This window comes from Gigantopelta aegis, chromosome 4, assembly GCF_016097555.1.
Source record: "Gigantopelta aegis isolate Gae_Host chromosome 4, Gae_host_genome, whole genome shotgun sequence".
Taxonomy (NCBI): domain Eukaryota; kingdom Metazoa; phylum Mollusca; class Gastropoda; order Neomphalida; family Peltospiridae; genus Gigantopelta; species Gigantopelta aegis.
Genome location: NC_054702.1, coordinates 85,814,525 through 85,830,474, shown reverse-complemented (window position 1 = coordinate 85,830,474; position 15,950 = coordinate 85,814,525). Strand labels below are relative to the sequence as shown.

The window sequence follows — 15,950 nt, the reverse complement described above, 5'->3', positions numbered from 1 at the left end:
CTGTCTTGGACGCAAGGGCTTGGTTCGCAAGAACTTGCGCCCACGATAGGCGTGCGCTACAACAACTTGCTCGGAATGTGCACGTTAAACCCTGTAACACATACACAGTGGCGTGGTTGGACATATTGTATACGGAAACCGACATATTACGTACATATTAAATGATGTAGTAGTAGTGGTTAAATTACTTGTACTTTGTAAGGTCCCCCAAGTTCTGCCTGTTCATAATAATGCTTCACACATTGGGATAATTAAGCTAAACCGACTCAAACAAGATCAATAAGCGTGAACGTGACCCCATGTGTTACAGAGAATAAAGTATGATCATACTATCTGTGTTTGTGAGTTGTGTTGTAACATATGTAATGTTGTTGGGTTAATCATACAAAGATTACATAGGATCGATAAATTTGTACTTAATTATCATAATAAATACAGCACATGCAAAAATAGTGTCATTAATTATCACTGGCGTAAGAAGCGAGGAGAGGGGCAAGGGGGCATGTGCCTCCTACTTTTCAGATAGTTTGCTTTATATTTGCTTTATAATAGTGTAAAAGTGTGTAAATATAAAAGTGTGCCTCCCCCCATTTTTGGCACCTACCTATACCACTGATTATTAATACAAAAGTAAATGTTATATATTATTTATGTTACGTAACTCTTGGTAGCTGTCTACAAATACAACTTCCACTTTCGGTTTACGGGGAATTTAGTATTGCGTAGTAGCTTATTTCTTAGAATCGAACATTCAAGAACTAAGGACAAGATTTAGGTTTCATTTCATGTACCGTAAGGCAATGGATTGTATACAGATTGAATATTCAAACACTAACAGAGAAACATTCGGCGAGATAAAATAAGTTATAAAATATTTAATATTCGCTGCACCAAGTACTAGTGTGTGTCACAATGTACCGTGACTTTCGACCGTCAGAACTGTTGCATGCACAAGACAGTGTAAAACATACATTTCGAGATGGTCAGACTTTGGACTCGTCTTTGAAAAACATATTGGGATACACGAAGCCAGAAGATCGCCTTCCACGAATGGACGTGATGACCTATGGCGGACAATATTTCGTTGTAGACGGCAATCGCCGTTTGTACCTGTTGAAAAAAATGGAATCGGCTGGTTTAGTGAATAAAGTGAAAGTGTATATGAAACCGTTTGATTTGAACTACTTCGTTCGAAAGCATACAACTCGTTGTGGGGGAATGTCCATCCGTATTCGTAATGATTCGCTTATGGATTATAAAACTAGCAACATTATTAGACAGCACAAAGAAGGTATATATCTTTTGTTAAATTAGTTAAATTAATATGCTTGTACTATTTACTTAGTAGCTTTGTGACAAAACAAATACCTTATTCCAAACTGCGTCTGTATATAAGGCGCAGTTGAAGGTATGTTTTGATAAGGTTGTATGTGCTCCAATGAAATCAGACATGCATATCGTCGCTGAAATAAGAAAACCTCGTATGTGCAATTTTGGCGATTTTCACTTTTTTATTCTTTCAGAAACAGAAATCTATTATCTTTTTGTTGTCAAAACCTCATACATGTTAAGGCAATGGAAAGTATGGAAAATATCAAATAAGTAAAACACGTATTTGAAAACCACTGTTTATCAGTTATGAAAACCTCGTATCTTCCAACTGATTATTTTTATCCTCATCATATTTCAACCTTTTCTATCAGGTAAAGGTAAATTTTTAGTGACCAAAGTGTCTATATTGTATATATGTACATATTATGTATTCAACTGGTGGTCAAGATAAAACTAGCATACCAGAAAAGAAGTATAGGCCCACCAGGTATTTCCGTATTTAAGGTCCAAGCTTAAATACAACAAAACAATTTTTTTTTCAAATACCATCTTTGAGAAAATAAAGGTTTATCAAAAATTAAGTCTGGGACTTACATTAAGAAGCTGGTTGAAAAAGTATCTATACATGGACATATAATAAAGGGGAAAAGTCCAAGTTAGGATAGCAGCAGACAACATACATGCAATATCATTCAATGACAAGGCAACACATGTTTCAATACCATTATGTAGGACAGGAGGAACAGTTATTAATTTTAATTTTAAATGATGAAGTGCAGTGCTTATATATAATCTAGACATCTAGCTGTTTCATAGTTGAGGAAAGGGGAAGAGGTACACTCGACGCCTATATATAGAACTGGGTTATTTTAATGGATAGCTGATGTTTACTTCATGTACAATTTCAGTTTTTAGGTAAAGGATTCTTTGGGAAGCCACTGCACAGGTTTCACAATATCGAGTTATTATATATGCAAAATTGATGTATGGTATCGATTATTTGTTTATTTTATTTTATTTCATTGTTATTGTTATTTATGTAAAGAGAGCAAATATGATAATGCATCTTTATTTAAAGTTCTTTTAAAATCTCTCATTATAAAATTTCCTCCAGTTACACAGTAAATAAGATGTCATTTGTTAGCCCAGGGAACATTTCTGTTAAAATAGTATCCGAATTCATGCCAATAGTCTTAAATGTGGCGAATGTTACTGTTTTTAAACCTATGGGCTTCATTTCACATGAATCCCAGTAACCTTGAGATGAAGTAAATATTGTTGAACCTATGAATCATGTCCCAGATTTTAAACATTTTAGTTTATTCCGTGAGACAAGTGTGTTCAGCTAAAACAAAAAGTATTACTTTGAAAATATTTGTGGATAATCTCTTAAAAAGACACATTTTCTTAACCATTGATGAATATTCTTGTTAGTTAAATGGACAATGAACAATTTGTATACACATTATATTGTTATACACCCTAAAAAGTGACAGACAGCCACCCTATAGGAAACCTACCATGTAACTTTTAAGATCTAATATACAAGGTTTATTAAAACGTTGACACACCTAATCTATTGGTGACCGGGGCCAGTTTCACAAAGACATTTACTGTAACCATCTGCAATCGCTAGTGAAAATGTTTTCTTTGGTCATTTTTAAAAATAAATTCATTATTGTGCCGCATTCTTGAATGTAGCAGACAATACTAATGAATATTACAAATCGTCATTTCTAGAAAATACAGTTTTAAAATTTGACCCTTATATGTTGTAGCCTTGTCAAGAAAGTGTGTGGGGTTGGGGTGGAGAGGAGGCTTTGTTGAACTGCTCTTGATTTAAGCGATTTAAAAAACAAAATATTGTCCGGAGAAGTGTTCTCTAAACATTGCTTACCACAGTCTAGGCCCCCGCCCCTGCACAATGTCCTGCATACGTCCCTGCAGGTCACTTTCAATTTTTTTTTACCAACAGCAGATTAACAGTCAGATAAATTGAACAACCTTTATGCTGGGCAAGACATGTTTATTTTATTAATTTTAATGAGGAATTTCTGGTCCAGCAAAGGGCACCTGGCCATGTGCGCGGCTTAACAGTTAAAAATGAGTACAAGTACACATGGCAAGTACGCTAACTGATACAGGGCCTCGTTCCATGAAGCGATCTCATAATATAGTTATTCACCTAAGGTGATCTTAGCACTAAGATTGTGTTGTGGAACAGGGCCCAGGACACAATTGAGACTGGCGGTGTTTATAATATGATACACCTTACATGGCTAGATTTAAGTATCAGGGTAATTTGAAAAACAATGTAGGTCTACTGGTCATACTAAATGAAGAAATTATCAATATGAAAAACTAGTAAGTAAAGTTTAATTCAGATTTTCACAGTGAAATACTCGTAAATGACATTTCTGTCATTCAGATTCAGTTATTGATAAATACTATTCATCAGTTTAAAATAACTTTATTCATAAAGTTATAGATCTTAAGAACCATTTGTTACACTGAATCAACTTATACCAAAACAGTTTTTTTGTCTCCTGTAAAACATAAAAAATTCAGATACAAGTTTTACTTAGTTCAACAATGATATACAAAAATGTTTATAGATTGAACTGATCTATGTGTGTCTGTCCTAGAGCTCGAGTGACATAATGTTAATATATATATATATATATATATATATATATATATGTATGTATACACACACACATATATATCAGAGATGGAGTAATCGTAATCAGTAATCGTAATCGATTGTAATTGATAATTGATAATTCAATAATATAACAAAATATATATGTTATGCATTGATACAATAATTATACCTATGGTTATGGGTACCTTTTCTTCAATAATCCAAATTTAAGAATAATAAATCTGGTTTTGGAAACTGATTCCCTCCCTGCAGTATACATACGTTTATAAATGTTTGAAATAATTTAATAAATAATCCAAATTATCCATTATGTCTTTTTTGCTAGACAATGTATTCGCATTCGTAATCGATTACTTTCAACTATCTTGTAATCGTAATCGTAATCGTGACATTCTAAAGTAATCGTAATCATAATCGATTACTTTTGTCCAGTAATTGCCCCATCTCTGATATATATATCACCGATTTTCACTGATACAATTGGATCCTTATAATATGGCACAAAGCAAGCATGACTGCAAATCGATTCATTAATAATAGTCATTTTTAGAATGTCAACAATTAAATGCAATGAGAAACTTGTGCACATGTATATGTGTGCAGATATCAATTTAATTATCGTAATCGTAATCGATTACTTTTGTCCAGTAATCGCCCCATCTCTGATATACATAGACAATGGGAGATCAGTTCTACTGACTGACCAGTACTGCTTCTAACTATAGGCACTGTTACTGGAGTTACTAAACACATCTAAGTTTAGTAAATAATTATGAGTAATCATGAAAGTAATCGCTGATTACGATTACATTAGCAATGTAATCGATTACGATTGCGATTACATGACATTCTCAAACAATGTAATCGATTACTATTGCGATTACATTAGCAATGTAATCGATCACAATCGATTACGATTACTGATTATGATTACCCCATCTCTGATATATATATATGTGTGTATATATATATATATATATATATATATATATATATATATATATATATATAAATATATGTATGTGTATATGTATATATATATGTATATATATATACGTGTACGTCTGTATTGTACGTATATATGCATATATGTATTAATGCATATATATATAAATATATATACATTTTGTATATATATATATATATACATATGTACGTGTACGTCTGTATTGTACGTATATATGCATATATGTATTAATGTATGAATATTCATATAATATATTGTGAGGCGGGACGTAGCCCAATGGTAAAGTGCTCACTTGATGCACGGTAGGTCTAGGATCGACTCCCGACAGTGGGCTATTTTTCATTCCAGCAAAGGCTGTGGTATGTGCTATACTGTCTGTGGGATGGTGCATACAAAATATTCCTTGCTCCTAACAACACCACTGGAGCATTTATTAATCATCGGCTATTGGATGTCAAACATTTGGTAATTCTGACTTGGAATAATGATCTGTATGTGAACACGATTTAATATATTTGCTTCTTTCAGAAAACGCCAGGGCTCAAACATATCAGCATGAACAAAGCGTTCGATCATCCACATCTCGACGATATGCATCAGATGATGTAAGTAAAACTTTCTACACTTAAATTCACTGACACTTTATAGGAAGCCTATTGTATTAGCTGAAACCTGGATTCTTATAACAGGTCATCCTTTTTATTATGGTCTCATATTCATTGGCTAAAGACGATGGATGCCATTTTTTCTCTGAGAAATATTATTTTAAACAACATTTTTGAAAACCTGATTCATCGTTTATAATAGAGATTCCTTAACTTTAAGTAACACTGACTAAGCATTTTAATATTTAATATGATCACAATGTTATTTGTAGTAACCACTTCATGCAGGCCCGTAGCCAATGGGGAGGTCGGGGGAGGGGGTCGGTCGACCCCCCCCCCCCCCACTGTTTTTTTTGTTCAATATGCCCCGGGAACCCCCTAAGCAACTCGGGCGTGAGGCACTTCTTGCCTCACCATAAGCCTAAACGACCACCCTCCTCTCAAAATCCTGGCTACGGGCCTGTCATGGTGGCTTAACCACAAACAAGTTTCCTTAAATTGGTAAAACATCTTTTTCACACCCACCCCAATAGACTGTGACAGCAAAGGCTGTGGTATGTGCTATACTGTCTGTGGGATGGTGCATACAAAATATTCCTTGCTCCTAACTTGCTCTTTCTGATAAGAATGCATTATTTGTCTAACTCTGCCCATTTTAAACTTCTGCTGTTCGGTGATTAACATTGTTATTGGACTGTTAAATATGAACTGAAAATAAAACCATTCTCAATTTAATTCGTTCATAATGATATATTCCAGAGTTCATTCGTTTTGTTTTGCAGGAAACTCGGAATGATTTGGCAACTTTTCTAGAGCGATTTCGGTCTCTACATGTAAGAGAACATGAGTCAGGCGGTGAACATGTTTTGTCGAGAGAAATGAAAAATCCCAAAGCGTCTTACAATGGTATGAACATAATTGCAACCTTTCACTGCACACTGTCATACGTGAACATGGATAAAAGATATATCACATATTACAGTTATATTACTTGACGTTAAACCCCCCCCCCCCCAAAAAAAAAACCCACCATTGTGGTTAATTGTGTTATTAATCTGTAGTTTGGAAATATCATCCCCTTAAAATTGTTTTGTTTTGTGTTTAATGTTTCTAAAAGGCACAAAAAACTAAATAATTTTAAAAAGCAATTGTTATGAATTCCATTCTCTTGAAGAAAAAATGTAACAATGATAGAGACTCCATTCTGTATAAAAATACAGTTTGTCTTAGTAAACTGTCTTAACATGTCAGTGTTTTCTTAATTTCTTAATATATTGATATTAACCACTTTATAGTAACATATAAGAAACACAAGGTACCGGGATCTAGCTCAGTCGGTAGAGCACTCGCTAGAGGTGTTTTGGTCACAGGATCAAACCTCCTTAGTGGATCCATACTTTGTTTCTTCCCCATCCCAACCAGTGCCCAAAGGTGCTGTCCTATCTGAGGGAAAGTGCACACAACAGATCCTTTGCTACTAATGGAAAAAAGTAGCAGGTTTTCTTTGAATGCATCCAGTAGCTGATGATTAATAAAATCAGTGTGCTCTAGTAGTGTCATTAAACAAAAACAAACTTTAATACATCAGACATTTGTTTTTTTTCTAATGCGCAGAACCACCGATGTATGATACATGGACCACAACAGAGAAGATGCCATTGGTATTTTTTGTTTTTGTTTCACCGCATAATTGCAAAATACATTTGACAGCTAATGGCTAATAATTCAATGCTTAGTAACCTGTGCCATTTAGGTGAAATGCTGCTTGATTGCATTTATTGATAAAAACATTAAATTATTATTGCGTATATTTAATATTTTGTTGACAGATAGACAGACTGACAGACTGACTGACTGATTGATTAAATGATTGATACACTAATGTCAAGACAACCTTAGTCAACAAATTAATATTGTATAATCTTTTACGTCATTTTCAGCGGAACTATGGCTATGGTTATGGATACAAGGAGTCTGCAAGGTAAAATATGCAAAATTGACACTTTATATCAAAGTAATAACCTCCATTCCAATGAACACACACAAACACACATATACACACACACACACACACACACACACACACACACACACGCACGCACACACTTTTTGAAGTTGCATAACGGAAAAAGTATGCAATGCAAAACTAGTTTATTATGTTGTGTACTGGCGTTAAAATACCTGCACTGCGAAACCATTGAAAACTTGTCCATTACCTTTCAGTAATGGACACTAGTTTATTACTCCTCCAGAACCACTAATGTTAACATCTATACTTACATATTTTATATATATTTTTATTGGTGTATTTTAAGTAGGAGAATATCCTCGTAACTCTTCATTCCTGAAAAATAATGGGACTCGTGGTATACCAGTTTATGGTTGCAGCATTAATATTAAAACTGACTGGCAAATGTAATATTATTAATTAATTGAAAATACTTTTTATATTCGTAAATGGACTAACAAGGTCAAAAGAGATCCTGAGAATGGGCCGATGATGGCTCACTGAATGAAAACTGGCAACTCTATTGTTTCACGTTATTTATATTTGCATGTATGGAAGCATAAGGACATCATATCAATTTTAAAAATACCAGACATTCGCACAGTTGAATGTATCTTATAAAGCAAATGATAAAAAAGGAACCATTTCATCAGTTATTCCTATAAATAGCAGTCTACACATTGCTGCAAGGTTTTTAAATACTACCTCCAAGATAAGGTGGTACAAACTTCATTTGCTTTTTCAATAAATTTGATGATATTTATTATTATTCACATTTTAAAATCTAAATAACCATCTAATATTTATTTAAATAAAAACTCAAATTATATGCTGTATTAATAGACAGTGTTTTGATGTGAAGTTCATTACTGATCTGACTTCTATTACGGTTTTAATTTTTACAGCTTTTATTTGCTTCCATAAAATGATCGACGTGTAATTTTACAGTTTCACTGACATTACTCACTAGCATGTAAATATTAACAGGCATATACTTATGACAGTTTGCCATATGTTTAGGGTTTGATAGTTATAAAATACTAAAACTACAGTTGTTTTAATGTGCATACAGTTAGTGTGCTTTTAACCAATTTAGGTTCGGGTATAAAACACATTAATTTCAACAGTAAAATTAAAACTACATTCCCTGGAAATTTTTTATTATTTAAGCATATAGAACAGAAAATCCAATTACGTATGGTGCATATGTACATGTATGTGAAAAAACAAACATTATCAAAAAATACCATCAATTAATATTTTATTTAATAAATTTGATTTTTTTTTAACAGTCATTGAGATAAACCCAGACTTATAGTTTGTGAGAAATGGGGCTAAACGCAACACTTTAAAGTTGAGCTAAATATAAAAGATGATGCCATTACCATAGATACCGCCGCCATTGTAAAGGTAATACATATACCTATGTCTCGTCTTTTTACTTCGTAAAGGCAATACAAATCATCCAGAGGAACAGAACAATCAACTAAGGCAGGTAGCGACTCGTTTATATTTGACTGTACTTCCATTTCTCATTGCATAGTCATTGTTTCTTCTCATAGGTGTTTAAACATTACTTTCGTCTTCGTAGATCCAAAGTAGAAAGGGGAACACACAAGGTTGGTCAAAATATCCATACACATATACTCACACTGATACAGATTTGTGTTTAGTCCAGGTAGGAAGTGATCCTTCAAGCTTAGATAGTTTGCATTGGTATGGAATTGATCAGCATCATTAATAACAGTTTAGCATTGGAATTGAGGGGTGGGGGTTAGATTGACAATGGCGGACCACATAGTTGTTCACAATCTTTCTGGTACATGTATTTATAACACATCTATAAATCCATGCGTCAGAACGCATAGTATCTGTTGAACTGATTTTTTGTTTCTTTTCTTTACATTTAATTTGATTTCTGTGCATATGTCCAATTAATATTCAAGCACGCTATCCTGGGCACTTACTTCAGTTATCTGGGCTGTATGTCCAGGTCAGTGGGTTAATGGTTAATTGTTTGCCATTATTAGAAAGCATTTAATGAGCTACAGTAACAAGAGGTTTTGTAAGGAAGAACATAATAATTTTTTTTATATTATTATTATATATTTTTTTGCTACAAAAATATTGCATAGTATATGTTGTTGTTTTGTCTGCGTTCCCAAGGCCATGCTCAGATTTCCAGTCCTGTTCTCACCAGAAAGTCCCCTGTCCGTCGAAGGGACGACGTCGGTCCCCAAAGTTTCTCTTTTAGGTCCACCAGATACGGCCAGGTTTCTTGTCTCAGGGTGCTATATGATGGACAGGACTGGCACGCCATAGTGGGATGGTGTCCATTGAAGGATTATGTTTGTTCTTTTTGACATAACTTGAAGTTCCCTCCTAATATTCAACAGGATATGTTCGCCACAATGTGTCTGGAGGCTCTGTAGTAGAGATCTGCAGTCTGTAAGGAAAACGGTGTTGGGAGACAGTTTGTCTTGTAAGATTAGTACTTTAGCTGCTTCAAGTAGTGCACATGCCTCAGCTCTGAAGTTGGTGGAGAAATATCCAGTTGTGATGGACTTCGATGTGAAGCTTCCATCAACATATCTGATAAAGACACTCCCTCCTCCATTTTTGACAGCATTTTCAGCAGAGCCATCTGTATAGACTTGGGTCCATGAATCTCTGTGATAATCCCTGTCCAACACCTCGAGGGTAAGGTCTTTGAGTTCTGCCTCTGTGTGTTCCTCCTTGTTACCAACTCCTGGCAGGTCTATGATGGTGGTAAAATCTTCAGTTTCCCAGTCTTCATAGTCCCGGAGTGGTTCGCCCTGTTGGTCCAGTGGTGGCAAGCATTCTGCATGTTGTCTCTGAAGTATTTGGGAGATGTGATTTATGCTCTGTCTCTTGAGTCTGTTCTTGGTAGGATCTCTCAGGCTTGTATGCAGTGGATGAGATTGCATTCTCTTGAGTTTTTTGCATTGTCGGAGTAGTTTTTTTCCCCGCCTTTCTTCAAGTGTATGTAATCTTGTAGTTTTTTCCATTGCAGAGATTGAGGTTGTTTTTAACCCACCTGTTATCAAAATAGTATATGTATAAATGTAGCCATAATTTTTGTTTGCAAAATTTTTGGCAAAGCAGATCACCCAATTCTATCACACGAAGGTCTATTCAAACAAATAAAACACAAAATAAAAGTGTGTTAGGTGAAGTCAGGTTGAACCCATTTTTGAGGGCTTTGAGACCTGTGGATTCCGGACTACTGGAGACAATACTGTGATGCCACGCAAACCAATGCAGCAAAATTAAACAAGTTAAAAATTAATTATATGCCTAATTATATTCTAGCTTAAATTAGTAATACATTTAAAACTCTTTTTTGAAGCACAAGCCACACAAGGCCAAGACATGACTCGGCGACATCAACTGGCCGTTTTGACGATGATTATTCACGAAGTTCTCAATCAAGGTGACCTAAAAAGTATAAGATATCTACACTGTTATTACACTGTAAAGTAATGCATAGAAAAAAGATTATTTTCATGCCGTGTAAACCGATGAAATATGTTAACATTCTACCGATGTACTATTTGTAATTTGATCTTATGCATACTTTGTATTTAAACATATTACTACTAACTGAGTTCCAAGTACCGTATGAGATATTTTAAGTCCTGCTACTAATCATTTAGTAAGATGGACTTTTTTTGCGATTTAATTTTTTTTAATATGTAGGTGAAATCAGTACTTACATCTAATTTTATCTGGACCTGTAAGAATGAATGTAGTAAAAAAAGAACTAATCAATTAGACTAATCCTACATATATATACATATAAACATACATACATAAATGTTTTCGTTTTTTTTAAATTTTAAAACAATAGCCAAGCCTGTTCTGAAAAAGCAAACAGCATAATGGACTAAGTTACTTAATTTGTTATTTATATTAGATATCAAGCCAAAGCTGAACCAAAGCCATCGGGACCAGCTGATTCAGTTGATGAACATCCTCCAGTAGCATACCGAACCAGGTAAATTGGGATTTGTTAACATAACGCCAAGACACTAGTATAACCATGTCATCTTAATAAGGAAACAATTAATTCTTATAAAATTATACTTTCTTCTTAATTCGTTTTGATTTTTAATTCCATTAAATCAATAACCTAAAGTATGAACCAAATTGTTAACAACTATGATAAATTGCTCTCCTACCTTTATTTTTCGTTAGATTTTACCCACTATTTGTCCAGACAGAAATCTTGAAAAAAAACAAACATTACAAAAACACAGATTCCACAAACTAGATGGTAACTATGTCACCTATATCGACTTCTCTCAGATCGCATCAGACAAAAAGCATGTAATTTTGTACCAGCTGCCATGTTGCCATTTTATGGAATACTCCAAAAGGGGTAAAAGGATATGACTTAATCTAACGTCATAACATATTATATAATATAAAAGCAAACATGATGACGTCATATTAATATATTTTTTAAAAGACACCGCTAGAGCACATTGATTTCATATTAATTATGGTCACATACTTTGGAGGCTTTCACCACTCTTGAAGTGTATTCCATAAACAAATAAAATGGAAGACGGCAGAAAACTGCATGTATTTTGTCCTGTGCGATCTCAGTGAAATCAATATTGGTGATATCGTTACAGTCTCATATGTGGAATCTATGTCACTGTAATGTTTTTTTCACGTCTTGTGTCTGGACAAAATTTGGGCGAAATGTAATGGTAATTAAAAGTAAGAGAGTAATTTATCGTAGTTGTTAACAATTTGGTTTGGACTTTAATCTACTAGATTAGTAAAATTGCACATGATTACAGGGTGAATTAAATGTGTTTCAATTTTAATCACTTCTGGTTTTTCTGCTAATTATATACTTATAAAATTAATTACTAGGCACTAATAATTTGTTTTTAATTCAGAAAGAAAAACAAATGATCGAACAGTAATTATCCTCATAATGAAATTTAAATCATTAATATTATTAATTTAACAATTATTTTCAAGCACAAGCCATGTTAAGCCAAGACCAGACGCTGCAACACCAGCCAGAACTTTTGATAATTATTATTCACAAAGATATGGATCAAGGTAAGCGATAACATAATCAGATCCCATCACTGTGTCCTACACTGTGCCGTAAACATGTTTACATATAATCCAGACTAAATTAGACTGAGACAGAAATTGACAACATTAATGTTATAAGGTAACCAATAAAACATAACACAATCAGATCCCTTCACCGTGTCGAACACTGTGTTGTACAGAATAGTTTTGAAGCACAACCCACACAAGGCCAAGACCAGACTCAGCGACATCAACTGGCCATTTCGACGATGATTATTCACGAAGTTCTCAATCAAGGTGACCTATAAAGTATAAGATATCTACACTATTATTACACTGTAGAGTAATGCATAGAAAAAAGAATATTTTCATGTCGTGTAAACCAAGCAAAAATGTTAACATTCCACCGATGTACTATTTGTGATTTTATCTTGTGCATATTTTCTGTTTAAACATATTACGATTAATTGAGTTCCATGTATAATATATTTTCAGTCCTGCTACTAATCATTTAGTAAGATGTACTTTTTGTGTATTTAATTGGTTTTTATATGTAGGTGAAATCAGTACATATATCAAATTTTATCTGGACCTGTAAGAATTAATGTAGTAAAAAAAACGTAATCAATTAAATTAATCCTCTATGTATATACATATAAACATACATACATACATACATACATAAATGTGTTTTTTTAACATTTTAAAACATAAGCCAAGGTGGTTCTGAAAAGCAAACAGCAAAATGGACTAAACCACTTAATTCGTTCTTTATATCAAGATATCAAGCCAGAGCTGAACCAAAGCCACCGGCACCAGCTGATTCAGTTGATGAACATCCTCCAGTAGCACACCGAACCAGGTAAATTGGGATTTATTAACATCACGCCAAGACATTAGTATAACCATGTCAATTTAATAAGCAATGAATTAATTCTTATAAAATTATACTTTCTTCATAATTCGTTTTGATTTTTAATTCCATTAAATACTAGATTAGTAAAATTGCATTTGATGACAGAGTGAATTTAATGTGTTTCAGTATTAATAACTTCCGGGTTTACTGCTAATTATATACTTATGAAATTAAGTACTAGACACTAATCGTTTGTTTTTAATTCAAAAAGAAAAACAAATGTTCGAACAATAAATTATTCTAATAATGTAACTTAAAATTATTAATATTATTAATTTAAAAAATATTTACAAGCACGAGCCATGTTAGGTCAAGAACAGACTCGGCAACATCAGCCATACCTTTTGATAATGGTTATTCACAAAGATATGGATCAAGGTAACCATAACACAATCAGATCTCTTCACCGTCTCATACACTGTTTGTAAACATATTTATATGTAATCAAAATGAAGCTGTACTGAGACAGACATTGACAACATAAATGTCAAATTTGGGGATAGGACATATAGATATGAAATAAGAATCTTCATAGGCACCAACTGTACTCCACTATTCTCCGAATCGGGCTAAAACCTTTAACTTTACTTTATGCTTTATTGATGATCTTGCATGTATATCATTCAATAATAGCAGGATTACAGATTACTTTCATTTGATATACCCACAAGATTTATAATTAAAGAAACACCAAAAGGTATTTAAGCAGTTTCATACCTCGATCTGTGTATAGGGATTCAAATCGACACTGGCTTCCAAACTAAGCTGTATGACAAATGGGATTACTTCAACTTTCCAATAGTCGGTTTTCCTTTTATGTCGAGCAATATACCTTCTAATCCAGATTTTGGTGTCTACATATCATAACTTATAAGATACTTAGTGCATGCTCATTGTATGCCGATTTGAAACAATGCTGTATCATTCTGTCACAAATGCATCATTGACAAACATTCCATATTTTGGTGGCAGTACTCATGATGGGTGCCACTGGTCGGGCAGGATATGCTCATCTTTCGCAAACACCATTTTGTACAGTGATTAATAAGTGCATGTCATCACAGAATGAATGAATGAATATTTAACGACACCCCAGCACGAAAAATACATCGACAGATATATATATATATATATTATATATATATATATATATATATATATACTAGATTAGTAAAATTGTATATGTATATATATTCTAATTATCTCTGTCCTGTGCTAGGTTTGAGTTAGTAAACTAGTCTGGGAGTGGCAGTCCTCTGACAATGCAGGATGTATTGTCCAGACAGATATCACAGGAGTGGCTGTCCTCCTATAGACGAGGCACTAGATAGAGATTCATGGAATCAACCGCTATTTTGCCTCTGCATTGTGCAGAGATACGATCTTGGTAGCTAATAATGGCTTTGTAGTGCATGTACATTTGTTACATCAGTTACTGTACTGCTATTGAAAAATATGATATATCGTAATACAAGAACAATTATTCCACCAGACCGATTTTAAAACTATTATTGATGTTTCAAATGACAACAGTGGACAGCACTCATAATTACAACTTTGTCAAACCATTTTTGGTTCAGTGTCTATGCCAAGATCCAATGTTGTATTTAAGAGATGTTTTAGCATTTGCTTAACTTTGGTTTAAGTTAATCAGATTAGTTTGAAATTAGTTTGAACATATCTTATACTAGATTTTAAAATTAAATGTGCCATCTTGTTTTCTAAGTGCAAAATGGAAGCAGTCATTATAATTTTTCTTTAAAGAACTCCACTGTCAACCAAACGAAAATCAGTGGCAACTATAGAAGCTCGACATGGTGATACTTACAGGTAACATTCATTTCTAGCTAGGGTTTTTATCAATAACTGTATGACAAAAGTACATAACAAAACAAAACTATCAGCGTTTTTGTTTTGCATTATATTTAGCCAAGGAGAAATAGTAATTGAATATAATGGTACAAGTATTGCACACTACTAAAGTCCGAACCAAAATGTTAACAACTACGATAAACTGCTCTCCTACCTTTATTTTTCATTAGATTTTAGCCACATTTTGTTCAGATAGAAATCTTGAAAAAATTCATTACAATGACACAGATTCCACATACTAGATGATAACTATGTCACCTATATCGACTTCGCTGAGATCGCTTAGGGCAAAAAGCATGTAACTTTGTGCCGGCTGCCATTTTGACTTTTTATGTAATACTCTCTAAGAGGGGTAAAAGGATATGACTTAATCTAACAACGCCATAACATGTTACGATATAAAAGCAAACGTGTTGACGTCATTTTTTAAATTTATTGTTTTGTTTAAAGATATCACTTGAGAACATCGATTTTATATTAATTATGTCACTTACTTTGGAGGC

The 15,950-nt window shown here is 33.5% G+C and overlaps 1 long non-coding RNA gene across 1 annotated transcript; it reads left to right on the top strand.

Moving 5' to 3' along the window:
* The first annotated feature begins 12,869 nt into the window (after positions 1-12,869).
* On the top strand, positions 12,870-15,405 carry LOC121371962. The gene is made up of 3 exons (XR_005957869.1): positions 12,870-12,956; positions 13,441-13,521; positions 15,340-15,405. It is a non-coding gene; the product is annotated as an uncharacterized LOC121371962 (long non-coding RNA).
* The last annotated feature ends 545 nt before the right edge of the window (positions 15,406-15,950 follow it).